General features: G+C 36.3%; 1 protein-coding gene and 1 non-coding gene across 2 annotated transcripts in view; both read right to left on the bottom strand.

Moving 5' to 3' along the window:
• The window catches only part of NAALADL2 (N-acetylated alpha-linked acidic dipeptidase like 2), a 979,797-nt gene that overhangs the window by 616,675 nt on the left and 350,588 nt on the right, over nt 1–12,534 (bottom strand). The gene's annotated exons all lie outside the window — the stretch shown is intronic.
• LOC111726754 lies at nt 885–955 on the bottom strand. Its single transcript, XR_002774456.1, has one exon. It is a non-coding gene; the product is annotated as a small nucleolar RNA SNORD56 (small nucleolar RNA).

Consider the following 12,534-nt stretch of genomic DNA (forward strand, 5'->3'; position numbering starts at 1 on the left):
CCCCTCCCCTGTACTCTGTGACTCCCCACGCCCCTCCCCTGTACTCTGTGACTCCCCCTCCCCTCCCCTGTACTCTGTGACTCCCCACGCCCCTCCCTCCTCTCTGCTCCCTGATCCCTCATTCCCATATTTTCCTGTCCTAGATTATCTGTTCTATGCCCTAAAATTTTTACTTTTTCTTTGATGGCAATTTTATTTTATTTTATTTTAAAGTGTTATGGGGAACAAATATTTTTGTTAAAAAGTCAATTAGTATGTTAATAATAATTAACATTTTCTTTCTAATTCTACTAGAAAGGAATTTATCTGAATTCCTTTTTGGTACCTCTTCTGAATATTTATCTATAAGGCAAGCTACCATCATTATTATCATTTTTCATGATTTCTCTGCCTTGTTTAGGTATTTATTCTTCCATATGTTGTTTGGGAATTTTTTTTCTAACTTACAAAGCTGTTAGAATTCTAACTAGAGCTGCACTGAATGTACATATTGATTGTAGAAAAATTTATATGTTTAATATTAAATCTTTGCATAAAGATAATATGACTTTTCATTTGACTAATTAATTCTTCAAAAGATTTTATAGTGTTTTAAAAGTAAATATGCCATTATTCTCATTAAAATATCTCACTTTTTATTAAAAATACTAAATATTTTATTTATTTATTATTGAGAATTATATATTATCCCAATTTTTGATGTTAATATCTTGTGTGGAGAAATATAAGTGTTTTTTTCTTTATTTATCTTATCTTTAGCTCCTTTGTCAAGTTCTTTGGATCTTTTAGAATCATTTGTGATTTCTAAAGACACAGTGCCATCACCTTAGAAGAATCTTTTGTTATCTTTCTAAGGTTTACAATGATTTTTGCCTCCACTTTACTCAGGTTGCCTGAAGTTACCAACATTCACCACGTAAATTCCGGTTGATGAAAAATTTTACCATTATCCCAGAGTTCTTAGTTTTTATTTAGATTCAGAATTTTGTTTCATTTATTTATTTAGATTCCTTTAGTTTTCTTGTTTGTTTTTTGAGAAAGAGTCTCACTGCTTTGCCCTTGGCAGTGTGCATGGCGTCATCACAGCTGACAGCAGCCTCAAAATCCTGAACTCAAGTGACCCTGTTGCCCAGCTTCCCTAGTGGCTGGGATTACAGCCACAATGCCTGGCTAGTTTTTCTATTTTTAGTAGAGATGGGGTCTCATTCTTACCCAGGCCGATCTGGAACTCAGGAGCTCAAGCAATCCACCAGCCTCAGCCCACTGGAGGATTACAGCCCTGAGCCACCACTTTCTTATGTGTTTATTGGGCAGCTCGTTACACTTACGTGGTCTCCTCCTTTTCTCATTTGCCTGGAATCTTTATCAAGGTTGGTGACTACATTTTTATCAAATGCCTTTTCAGAGGCTTTTGATGTAACCAGCCAGATTCATCTTCTTCAACTACCTGATCTAGAGAATCATGATCTTAGTTTTCTCAATTCTGGTAAGATCCCTGTTTGATAAACTAGATTGGGACTTTTAATACATTGCTAGTTATATTCTGTAACATTTTATTAGAATTTTTAAAATTTATAATTACAGTGGGATTGAGTTCCAGTTCTCTTGTTTATCAACTGTGCTAGTCTTATATGCTAGACTCACGAAATGAATAGAAAAGCTTCTCAAGTTTTCTGTGGTCTAGAAAAATATAAATGATATTAAAATGATAATTTCTTTAAATTTTTTTTTTCCTAATTCAGCTATAAACATCTGACTGGGACCTTTTCTGTGGAAGATATCAAAATACATGTCTACTTTCATTTAGGAAAGTTGAGCTATTCAACATTTTTTAATCTTTGGCCATTTTTATTTGGATAAGATGTCGTCCAGGTCCTCTGGGCTTTTAAGTTTCCTGACTAGTTAAGCTGTGTTCTGATTTGCCTTTAACATTTCTTGCATCTGTTATATCTCTTTTCATGTTTGTAATCATGGCATCCTATGCTCTATTTTTTCCTAAATTAGGGTTCTGAGAAGTTCAATTTAATTTTATTAATCTTTTTAAAGAACCAACATTTGACTATAGTTGATTATTATCTATATTTTCCCTATTTTATTGGCTTCATTTCTTTTTTTGTCTTTTTAAATTATTTATTCTGGCTAACTGTAATTTATTTGATATTTATCTTTTAATTATTTAAGATGAATAATTAAATGAACTATTGTGTTTGTCTGCTTGTTTGTTTTGTAATGAAAGTGCTTGAGACTATGCTGTTGCCTGAGGTAAGCTTTTGCTATATAACCTATGGGTTTTGATCCGTAAGAATTCCCTTTTACTTTTTTCCTGGAAAATTATAATTTTAGTATGAATTTCAAGATTGAAAAATATATTTAGACAGTACAGTTTTGATGATGTTAAATATTTAATGTTCACTTGTAATTTTTAGGTGATTTAATATGTATGATTAGATAACAAGGCTGATTAAAAACTTTCCTTAAAAAAATTAACACAGATATTCTTGTTAGCCAAATAAATGATTGATTTTTGTAACCATTCCATGAACATTTTTTAAAGTGCATTCTCAATTTGAGGATTGTAAGACTACATATGTTTTAATTAAAATCTCTCAGTACAATTATTATCAGGTATAGAGTTTATGGTGTTGTTAATATGTACATCTGACAGTACCATCCCATTCCTTTGAAGGCTACTTTCTTCTGTCTTAGTTAATCTACATATTTTATTTTACCCTCTATTTCCTGATGATTATCTTCCCATTTTATACATATATATGATTCTTCTCCAAATATTTCTTTATTTTATATGAATATTATTTTTAATGTGTGTACTATCATATCATCATCATAAACAAAATGTTCTTTAATGTTCAACTTCTTTTTTTTTTTTTTTTGAGACAGAGCCTCAAGCTGTCCCCCTGGGTAGAGTGCTGTGACATCACAGACAAAGCAACCTCCAACACTTGGGCTCAAGCGAGTCCCCTGCCTCAGCCTCTCGAGTAGCTGAGACCACAGGTGCCTGCCACAACATCTGGCTATTTTTTGGTTGCAGCCATCGTTGTTTGGCAGGCCCAGGCTGGATTCAAACCCGCCACCTTAGGTGTATGTGGCTGGCGCCTTAGCCACTTGAGCCAAAGATGCCAAGCCAATGTTGAACTTCTCAACTGAATATTCAGTGATATTCACAATGTCTGGGTTTCAACTTAGCCACATTTAAGCTCTAAGAACTTGATTTTAACTTTGTGAACGCAAAGACAGCTGTCACTGGAATTAACTGACTTCTTCCTGCAACTTTGAATAGCAAAGGTATCAAATTCACATCATTCAGTAGTTACCTCTTGAAGGTAAAAGACTCAGTAGTTAACAATTACGACTTCATTTTTCATAGACATGTATACACAAAAAAACTTACAATTGCAAATGACTACCTTTAATTTAGAAGAACCATCATTTGATGTATAAGAGCTACCATGTGATGGAAATGAAAGATAAAAAAATGAATAAGGAAACACACCTTATCTGTTGTAAGTGCAAAATTTTAACAAACTAAACTTTGAAGTAATACTGATGTTTCTTAGCAGATTTGTGCCCTGTGGTTTTTATAAGGCTATCATATCACTAATGTTCTGATAAATATTGGCAAATGCATTATGCAAATTATATAATCATCTCAACTTTTTAAAATGAAAATTTAGGGATAAATTTTCCACTAAAGGTGCATCTATAATTTTGAGTTATTGCTTCTGAAAGTTTATTTAAAAAAATTTTTAAAAACATTAGTGAATAATAAATTAATACTTACATGTTTATACAATCACCCAGAGAAAAGTATTCATACTATTCTATACACACAGGAGAGTAACAGCTCAGCCCCATTCCCTCCACTATCCCAAGTAGAATGTACCTATAATTCCCTACATGTCCTTCCTTTGCCTCTGCTCACTGGCAGTGTTCTGGCTTTGTGCACCTTATAAGCAATAACCAGCAGGAAGAGCAGCTTTGAATCTTTCTCCCTTTATCCCTGGTGATCAGAGGTACCACATGCTCTAGGTCTCTCAGCACACTTCCCGTTACCTTGTGCTAAAGGACTCAAGGAAAAGAGAGATGTGTTATCATCTAAATCACTTGACCAAGTGATACATGACCAAGTATAAAGTTGGAAACCTATTTTAATGTAACTGCTAATAATAATATTTTGTCAAAGAAAGAAGGAAAGAAGAATGGAAGGAAAGGATGGAGAAAGAGAAAGAAGGAAAGAAGGGAGGAAGGAAATAGAAAAATAAAGAAAAAGTACAAAGATTCAGTACAAAGTACAAATGCTAAACTTCACAGAAGTGGTATTGTCCCAGGCCAATGTGCACATCAGCATCACCACATTATAGTAGATACTCTAAGCTTCCACGATCACACTTTCTGCATGATATTGTACAAGTTTTTCTGACCTCCTTGTCACACACATAGTGAGCTTGCAAAAGAGGGAGTGTCTTGTTATTTTCTATAATCCTGTCATCTCCTAGAGGGCTGACAAAAATGATTAAGAAAATGAAGTTGAGGACTGAGGAAGCTCTCCACATTGATAGAATTTGTACTCAAGAACTGTGTAAAAAGGTATAAAAGCTTGCTTTCTATGATACCAATAGTCTTTACTATCACGTATAAGGACCTGGGCTATTTTTACAACCATCCACTAAGCTATGCACATCCAGAATAACTACAACATGTGTCATTAACACCTCACTGTGAATTGGCCCCTCCATGACATCTCTCCATATGTGCTGAGTCGTTTGCTGGTCTGTGATGTAGGGCTGTGCAGAAGACATCACCACTTTTCCTTTGACTAACCTCATGAAGTTCTAGACATTCTCCTAAAGCACTATTACTCTTCACTATATAAATGCTTCAATCACCACATGCATTTTAAAGTGGGTATTTTACAGAACAAGACTTTGACTTCTTCAAGAATGTTTGTTAGAACTGAAATATAACTGTGCTCTACCTCTGCTTCTGCGCTATAAGAAAATGTACTTCTCTCTGACTACTCTGGCAATAATTGGATAGAAAGAATATAGCATCAATTCCAGACTCCCTGCGCTAACTAAATGGGTTTTTCTTTTCTGCTTTTATCTTCAGCAATGCCTTTTATAGCTACCGAATAAATACAGTACATCTATGCACACTATCTTACAAAGTCAGAAAATCCATTTTTTACCATTCTGAGTTAATTTAGGAATAGATAACATGTTTTCTTTTTGGTCTTTTCTCTACTATACCTGCTATTTAAGACCTACTGAAAGTAGAGAAAGAAGATCAAAGATTCAGTGAAAATAAAGGCTCTTCAATTAATGAGAGCTTTTGCTTTTTAATGTCAAAACAGATGTCCCTTTGTAAACAATATAATTTTGTAGCCACTGCAATGGCAATAGATTAAAACAAAATAAAAACATTACAAATTGTGTCTGAGAAGATAAAACATTATTTTTTTTCTTTCCAAAATACATATTTTTAATTTCACATTAAGGCAAGTGTTCAAGCAATTAGGTCACAATGTTTGCATTTGTTAGGGAGGGTCCCTAAGCATTCTAAAGTGAAATCTTGACAATTCAGTCTATGTCTGAAGTGACTCTTATAATTCTCAAAAAGTAAATATAATATCTATTCCAATATCAAAAATGATTTGCAGTTGTTTTTCAAATCATTATTGTCTATCAGATTTGTTCTGGCCTTACTACAGCTCCCCTTTTCCACGTTATTTATTTCCTCTCTATTGGAATCGACTTTTCAAGTTCAACCTCATGGTGTCCCATGTGTGCCTAGTGGGAAATGCATCAGTGTAAGGATGTAACAGAATGCTGTATCTCTAGGGAGTAACACTGAATCAGGGGTCTACATTTCCTACAGTCCCTGGAATGGGCTGCCGGTGCTCCACTTCCTGACAGGCTGATGTGTGGAGCGCCCACTGACCAGCTGCTGGCAGCTGCCCGAGCAGGGAGGCCACCAGCGGCAGAGAGAATAAAAAACCTTTGTAAGAGGCTGGCTGTGTTCTGAATGAAAACAAACAAAGTGCACACAAAGTCAAGAAAGGAGCTTGTAAAAAAATTTTTTTAAAGGAAAGAGAGAAGCTTGTGCATACTAGCACATTAAAAACTTTAATAAGACTTGGGGCTGCCCCAATGGCAGGGATGCCTACAAAACAAGAGAGATTTCAACAGAAGAAACGAGGCTTCAGGCAGACTTTTAAAAGAACTAACAGAACTAAAAAACAACGGTGTGAAACACAGATGAAAAGCAAGCACATAAACAAGTTGGGACGGAAGGAGAAAAGTATCCATAGGATAAAAAGATTAGGTTTGGCAGAGCTGAGGGTGGGTTGAGTGCTTGTGATTCACTCGAGAACCATCAGATGAAGGACCCTGAACACAGAACAGTGGGCATTTTGTTCTCCGGAGATATGGAGTCTATTTTTGCTTGCTTTCCCTCTGAATAGCTTCTGGAGAACTTTATATGTCTTTCCAATAAGTGCTTTTATGTCCTTGTGCAGTTTGTATCTCCTTAAGTAAATCTTCTCCAGTCATTGATTCTACGGCTTCAGATTCAGTGGCCTCATCAAGGCTCTTTTCCTCTGGGGACAGGTTCATTCCTTTTATCAAGGGAGGGATGAAACATCGCTACTGTGTCACTGTGTTTAATTCTGGATCCTTGTAGAGTAGCCCCCTGTGTCAGACATGTCTGAATGCTTAAGCCTAACTGTTAGATCAAAGGAAGATTTAATAAGCTGTGCCTAGCACAGGTCTCCAGCACTCACCACTGAAGCAGTAAGTGGAGAAATAATCAAACAAGGGAAAACAGGACAGAGGAAACGTGTGCACAGGTAACAAAGAAATGCAGATGTGGAGGAATTAGAATCATGTCAGAAGATGCCCCCTAGACACCATGTGTTCCAATGAGCAATTACCTGAATTGCCAACCAAAACGTACAGATAGGCCATCTTGCTTTATGAATGTTTAATCCCGAAAAACAGATGTGGGAAGCCATCGTTGCGTAGTAAAGAGAAAGCAAGGCACTCCAAAATCCAGTGTTAATCAAGTCTTCAGAAACTAACGCTGACTCGTAATGCAATGTGTACTTCTGTCTTTTTTTTTCTTTTTATGAAAAAAGTCATTTAAGATCAAAATTCAAATTATCTATTTACCACCTATGATTCACCTGCCTTCAAGCCCTAAGCTTTCACAGTCTCTAACATCTTCTGGAAACAGTTTAAGGCTCAAGCTGCATTTAATCAGATACGGCATCCACTTGCCCACCTAATTTAGTTATTTAACCGTTAATTCGACAACCATTAAGGCTCACGTCCATCCTTACACTGAGTCTCAGATGTAGCCGTTCTAATGCTAGTTCCTCTCCCAGTTACTGATCTTTTCTATTTCTTTTGAATGTTTCTTGTTTTTATTATCTTTTCTTATTTTGTTTGTTTTGTATTTGAACTCTTTCTTTCTTCTTTGTTTTTTTGGGTTTCCTCTTCTCTGACTTTGATTTTCTCATTCTGTCTCTATTTCTTCAATCTTCTCTTCAGATGTTTATTCATTGATTTCTCATCCACATATTAAGTTTTCCCTTATTCTTTCACTTGATGTTTTCATTCATTATTTTTTCATAAATGGTTTGCTATCCACTCTTGCCTATGTAAAGGAGAATCTCTCAGCCATTATTTTCTTCACATACTCATTTATTTTCTAATATTTTCTCTCCTGTTTTTGTGTATATTTCTGATGCTCTCTGAAATACACACACTATACACACACGAGTACTCTAATGCAGACGTAACATCCACCATTCATCCTCTTTATAGTGGACTCTTTCTCTACATTAACAATTACATGTAAATGTGCACAGATACATACATGCACATGTGTGTTTGTGTATACACCTTCAGTGTAAGAGTATGAACATCCTCAGTGCATTCTCATGCACTGTTCTGTTCTCATGTCCCCATACTATCTTCTTATTAACAATGACTTAAATTTTTTAAGACCTATATAGGTCCATTAAGTGTAAAAAATAAGTTATTGAACTGTGTCACTCCATTTTGAAACAGGTTGGAAGGATCAACAGACCTTAGCTTGAAAAAGTGGCAATGATCTATTCCTCTTCTGTGCTGCCGATGACTTGTGGCATCATTACCAAGTGGGCGTTCTGCCTAAGCCCACTGAGTCCAGTTAGCTAAGTGTACTGAAATTATTTTTCCTTGGATCAGTGGTAAAGCTATTGGCACACTGCAGGAGACACTTCTTCCCCATGCCAGTGCATCATGGTAAGCATCCTTGCACCCACCCTGCAACCAGCAGTAATCAGCCATAGTATACTCCCACTCCATCTCACTCCTCAGACCTACCCTTAAACTAAAGGAAGAGATGTATAAATCATAGAGAATGGGGAAGGGAAAAGGGCTGCTGAAACAAGGCCAACAGGACCAACTTAGCTGGAGACCACCATTACTAGATGGTGGACAAAGGAAGCAAGTCAGCTGCAAACTTCACTTCACTATGAGAAATTCAACTTCCCAAGGAAAAATCAAAATGGTGTAGTTAACCTTATGAATTTGGAGCCAAGACTGGCTGTGTTGAAATGCTCAGTTCTGACACATTGAACAAGGTAGCTTAACTTTGTGTGCCTAAGATTTCTTTTATAAAAAATGGGAATGACAGTGTCAGTACTGACCTGGCTAGAGTACTGAAGCAAACTGAAGAAGTTATTGTATTTATAAAGTGCGTAAAACACAGTAGCATCATATAAATGACACATAAGTGACAGAATCAAGTGTGTCCTTTCTGAGAAAGGGCAAACTAATAGGTCTTCCTATTTACCTCCTTATCTGCTCCAAATTTCCTTCTCTATCATTCCCTTTTGCAATTTTTTTCCCAAATAAGTACTTTCAATTAAATAACCAGCAAAGTAGGAAAAGCAGTGACACTTAAGTGAGGAAGAGCTGCACAACAGATGGTAAGAAGCAACAAACAGAATTAGATCACAAAGTTGAAGGAGTCTGGTTATTTAAAGAAGAATTAGAAAAAATGTAAATGATGTTCTGTTTGTAGAGAGGCAGTGTGACAAAGATGTAATGTCTGAAATGATTGAGATTTACTTTCAAACTTCATTAAAATGTTTCATTGTTCTTTACATGTAGAATTTGAAGCTGAAAAGAAAAGTGAAATTTGCTCTATGGGACTCATGATATATTGGAATATTATCATAATATTTGAACAGGAAGTAATCTAGGGTTTGAACATGATTTGAATTGTGAAAAAATTCTATAATAAACTTATTGAAAAATCATTAAAAACTTGGAACATATTGTAGCTACTGATGGGGAGAAGACTTTCAAAAGCTAAAGTATAAACATACATACACTACTATTTAAATCATATAGACTACGACATGACATGACATTTTTTTCGATGAGGTTATCTATTTTTGTTGTTTTCAACAAAGGCTGGGGAGCAGTATGAGCCTCCAGGGGATGGGACTGGGGGAGGTGGGCACTTGAGAACCACAGAGTAAAGCTGTGGGCCCAGCCCTCAAGGAGTTTATACCCTGGAGGCACATGACATTTAAAAAGCAGAATTATTGTGTTATTAGAGAGAAAAAATGTAACGTTATGGGAGCACAGGAAAAGTTTATCTAATTCTGAGTGAAAGTATAAAATGAGAGGTTTGGGTAGAGTTTTCCTGGAGGAGGTCCTACCTGTGCTGTTTTAAAGAATAAATACAAGTTATCCTGGGGAGGAGTCTGGAGAAGGTTCTCGGGCAAAGCACTAACATAAAGTAAGCTGGGTAAGAGTCAAGGGCTATGATACAAAATCAAGTTGAAGACGTCATGCTAAGTACTGCCAGGTCTGGAATCTAAATTTGACCTAGACAACAGGTGCATTTGAGAGTCAGGACCTGCCTGTTTGTATTCTAGAAACTACAGAGATGTAAGTTTGAATAACAAAAGCTTTCTTTAGAAACTTTGGTATGAAATGCGGAAGTATGAATTAGGCTGATGGCCTGGGAAAATGGTAGGAAGAAGTGCAGTGGAAAATGCCAAGGCTAAGGGAATCGTTAGCTTTTGTGAGTCATCAGATGTGGTTTGGGTTTAACACCTGGCATTCTGGCCCCCATCACTAGGAGGGTGACTGTTCTAGTTACCACTACAGGAAGTGGAGAAGGAGGAAGAGCTTTAGTCCAGTATTTCAGAAACTGATTCTAGACACAATAATTTGATATATATGTTTAGAATATGTACAATTTTAAGCACTGGATTTTCTTTTATTCTCTTCTTTTAATTTATGGAAATAATTTTTCCCTTTTTATAGATTATAGGAAAACAATCCCCTGTTGTTTTATATTTTTTGTTGTTGTTATGCTAATAACATTATGTTCATTTATTTGCTTGAAGAAGGAGTGTGATTGCTTAAAGAATAAAGACAAATGAGTTAACCTAGTGAGAAAGGATTTCATGCAGTCTGTTTCGTGAAATGTCACTCATCATGGTTCTGAAATTGAGTTGGGAACTAGCAACATTCCTCAGGCTAAAATCAAGATCACAACTGTGGCCTGCTGGAGGCAAAGCCTTTTTAGACATTCATAGCTCATTGACTCATTTATAATAGTAAGTGAAGATGCTAAGCTTAACCAAAGTAAAAGCAGCTTAATATAACTAGTTTCAAGCAAATTGATGGTGATGGAATTTGGGGATGCAGAGGGTGAGTACAGAGAGCCTTTAGGGTGAGGCAAAGGCAAGTCAGCTGAGCCAGGGTGCAGGTGGGTTCTGTGAAGCAGCGGGATGAAGTCTTCTCTAGTTCTGTTCTTAGGCATTTGCTTTTGGGTTAACCTGTCTTACTGTTCCCGTAGTCTCCTTGGAATACCAGCATCTCATTAGATGGAGAAAGGAGAAAAGATTTTTCTTTCCTCACACATAGAAAGAGGTTAAGAGACCACAGTACTAAAGCACTGAATCAACCAATGACCCTGGCCAAGTAATTGGGAAATCAGGCGAGATACACAGGGACTGGGAGGAAAGCTAAGGCTGACAGAGAGGCAAAGCCTGAAAGCCCAGGACTGTGTGTGGGGGGAGGGGGGTGGCCTTGCCCAAGTATGCATTCAACCATCCACTCACTCAACAAATACTTGCTGGATGCTTACTGGGTCCCTGCAACTGTGCACAAAGGTAGATTCACAATACTGATGAATAAGGCTCAAACATAACCTAGCACAGTATGTAAACTTCAGATGAGAGTGAAACGTGGTAGGAAGCAGTACCAGCAACATGCTCCTCCCACGCATCAAGATTTGCTGAATTTAAATTGTGAGGAAAATAAAGTGAAATGATGAAGGATTAAAATCAACATATGCTAAAAAAAATTATGTGAATTTTTTCCCTAGAGTATAAAAGAAATCCCCAAAGAGAGTTAAACAAAGTACAAGATGTTAATTAGGAAGGACCAAAGTCATTGGAAGATGCATCATATACTGTTATTGGGAGATATATATTTAGAGTAAAACATGAGAAAATAATACAAATGTAAGAATGTAGTAAGAATAAACTGAAAACACTCAAACTCCAGGGTGGGTTGGGGTGGGGAGGAATTTCTATTATGAAGCTATTTTTATGAGAATTTGTGGAACCAAGAACTTCATACTTAATAGAACACAATATAAATTGATAGAACGTATCTTGAGAACAACTGCCTTTATTCACCAAATATAGTAGGAGTAGCTATGCCCTTAGGTAGCTATTGTATTTCTTTCTATGTTGAATTTTTTTTAAATGACAATACTATAATGTTGTATTAATTAACATAGCAAACAAAATGCTCAATAATAGGGAGGTGATTAAATAATGGAGTCACACACTAGGAAATTTATTTCAGATGAATTAGTGTACAAACAATTAGGATACATTGTTTGCACCTGTTAGGTAAAGTCCAAGTTGTAGTTGTGTCCCTCACCCAGCAGATGTGCCATATATATTTAAATTGGGCCTGTCAGGTGTCAGCACACCAATCCACCTCCCTCCTCCTCTCTCCCTCCTCCCTTCTTCCCCCCAACTGAGTTTGTTTTTTTCTCCCATATGGGCGTGTATTTGATCATCTACTGGTTTCATTAGTATTGAGTACATTGTACACTTGCTTTTCCATTCTTGTGATACTTTACTAAATAGATGCTCTGCAACTCCATCCAGGTTAATACAAAAGATATGAAGTCTCCATCTTTTTGTGTGGTTGAAAAGCATTCCATGCTATATATATATCACAGTTTATTAATCCAAGGTTGATGGGCATATATTTTTGTTGTTGTTACAATAGCCAGTGGAATCTTCTTCATAAAATATTTCCCCAGGCCAATATCATCAAGAGTTTTTTCTAGACTTTCTTCTAGGATTTTTATCATTTCATGTTTTGGATTTAAATCTTTTATCCATCCAGAGTCAATTTTTGTTGGTGGTGAGGGATGGGGGCCCAGTTTCCATCTTTAACATGTGGTTATCTAGTTTTCCCA

This window comes from Otolemur garnettii, unplaced genomic scaffold (genome assembly GCF_000181295.1).
Source record: "Otolemur garnettii isolate 467f Iridium unplaced genomic scaffold, OtoGar3 scaffold00078, whole genome shotgun sequence".
NCBI lineage: Eukaryota > Metazoa > Chordata > Mammalia > Primates > Galagidae > Otolemur > Otolemur garnettii.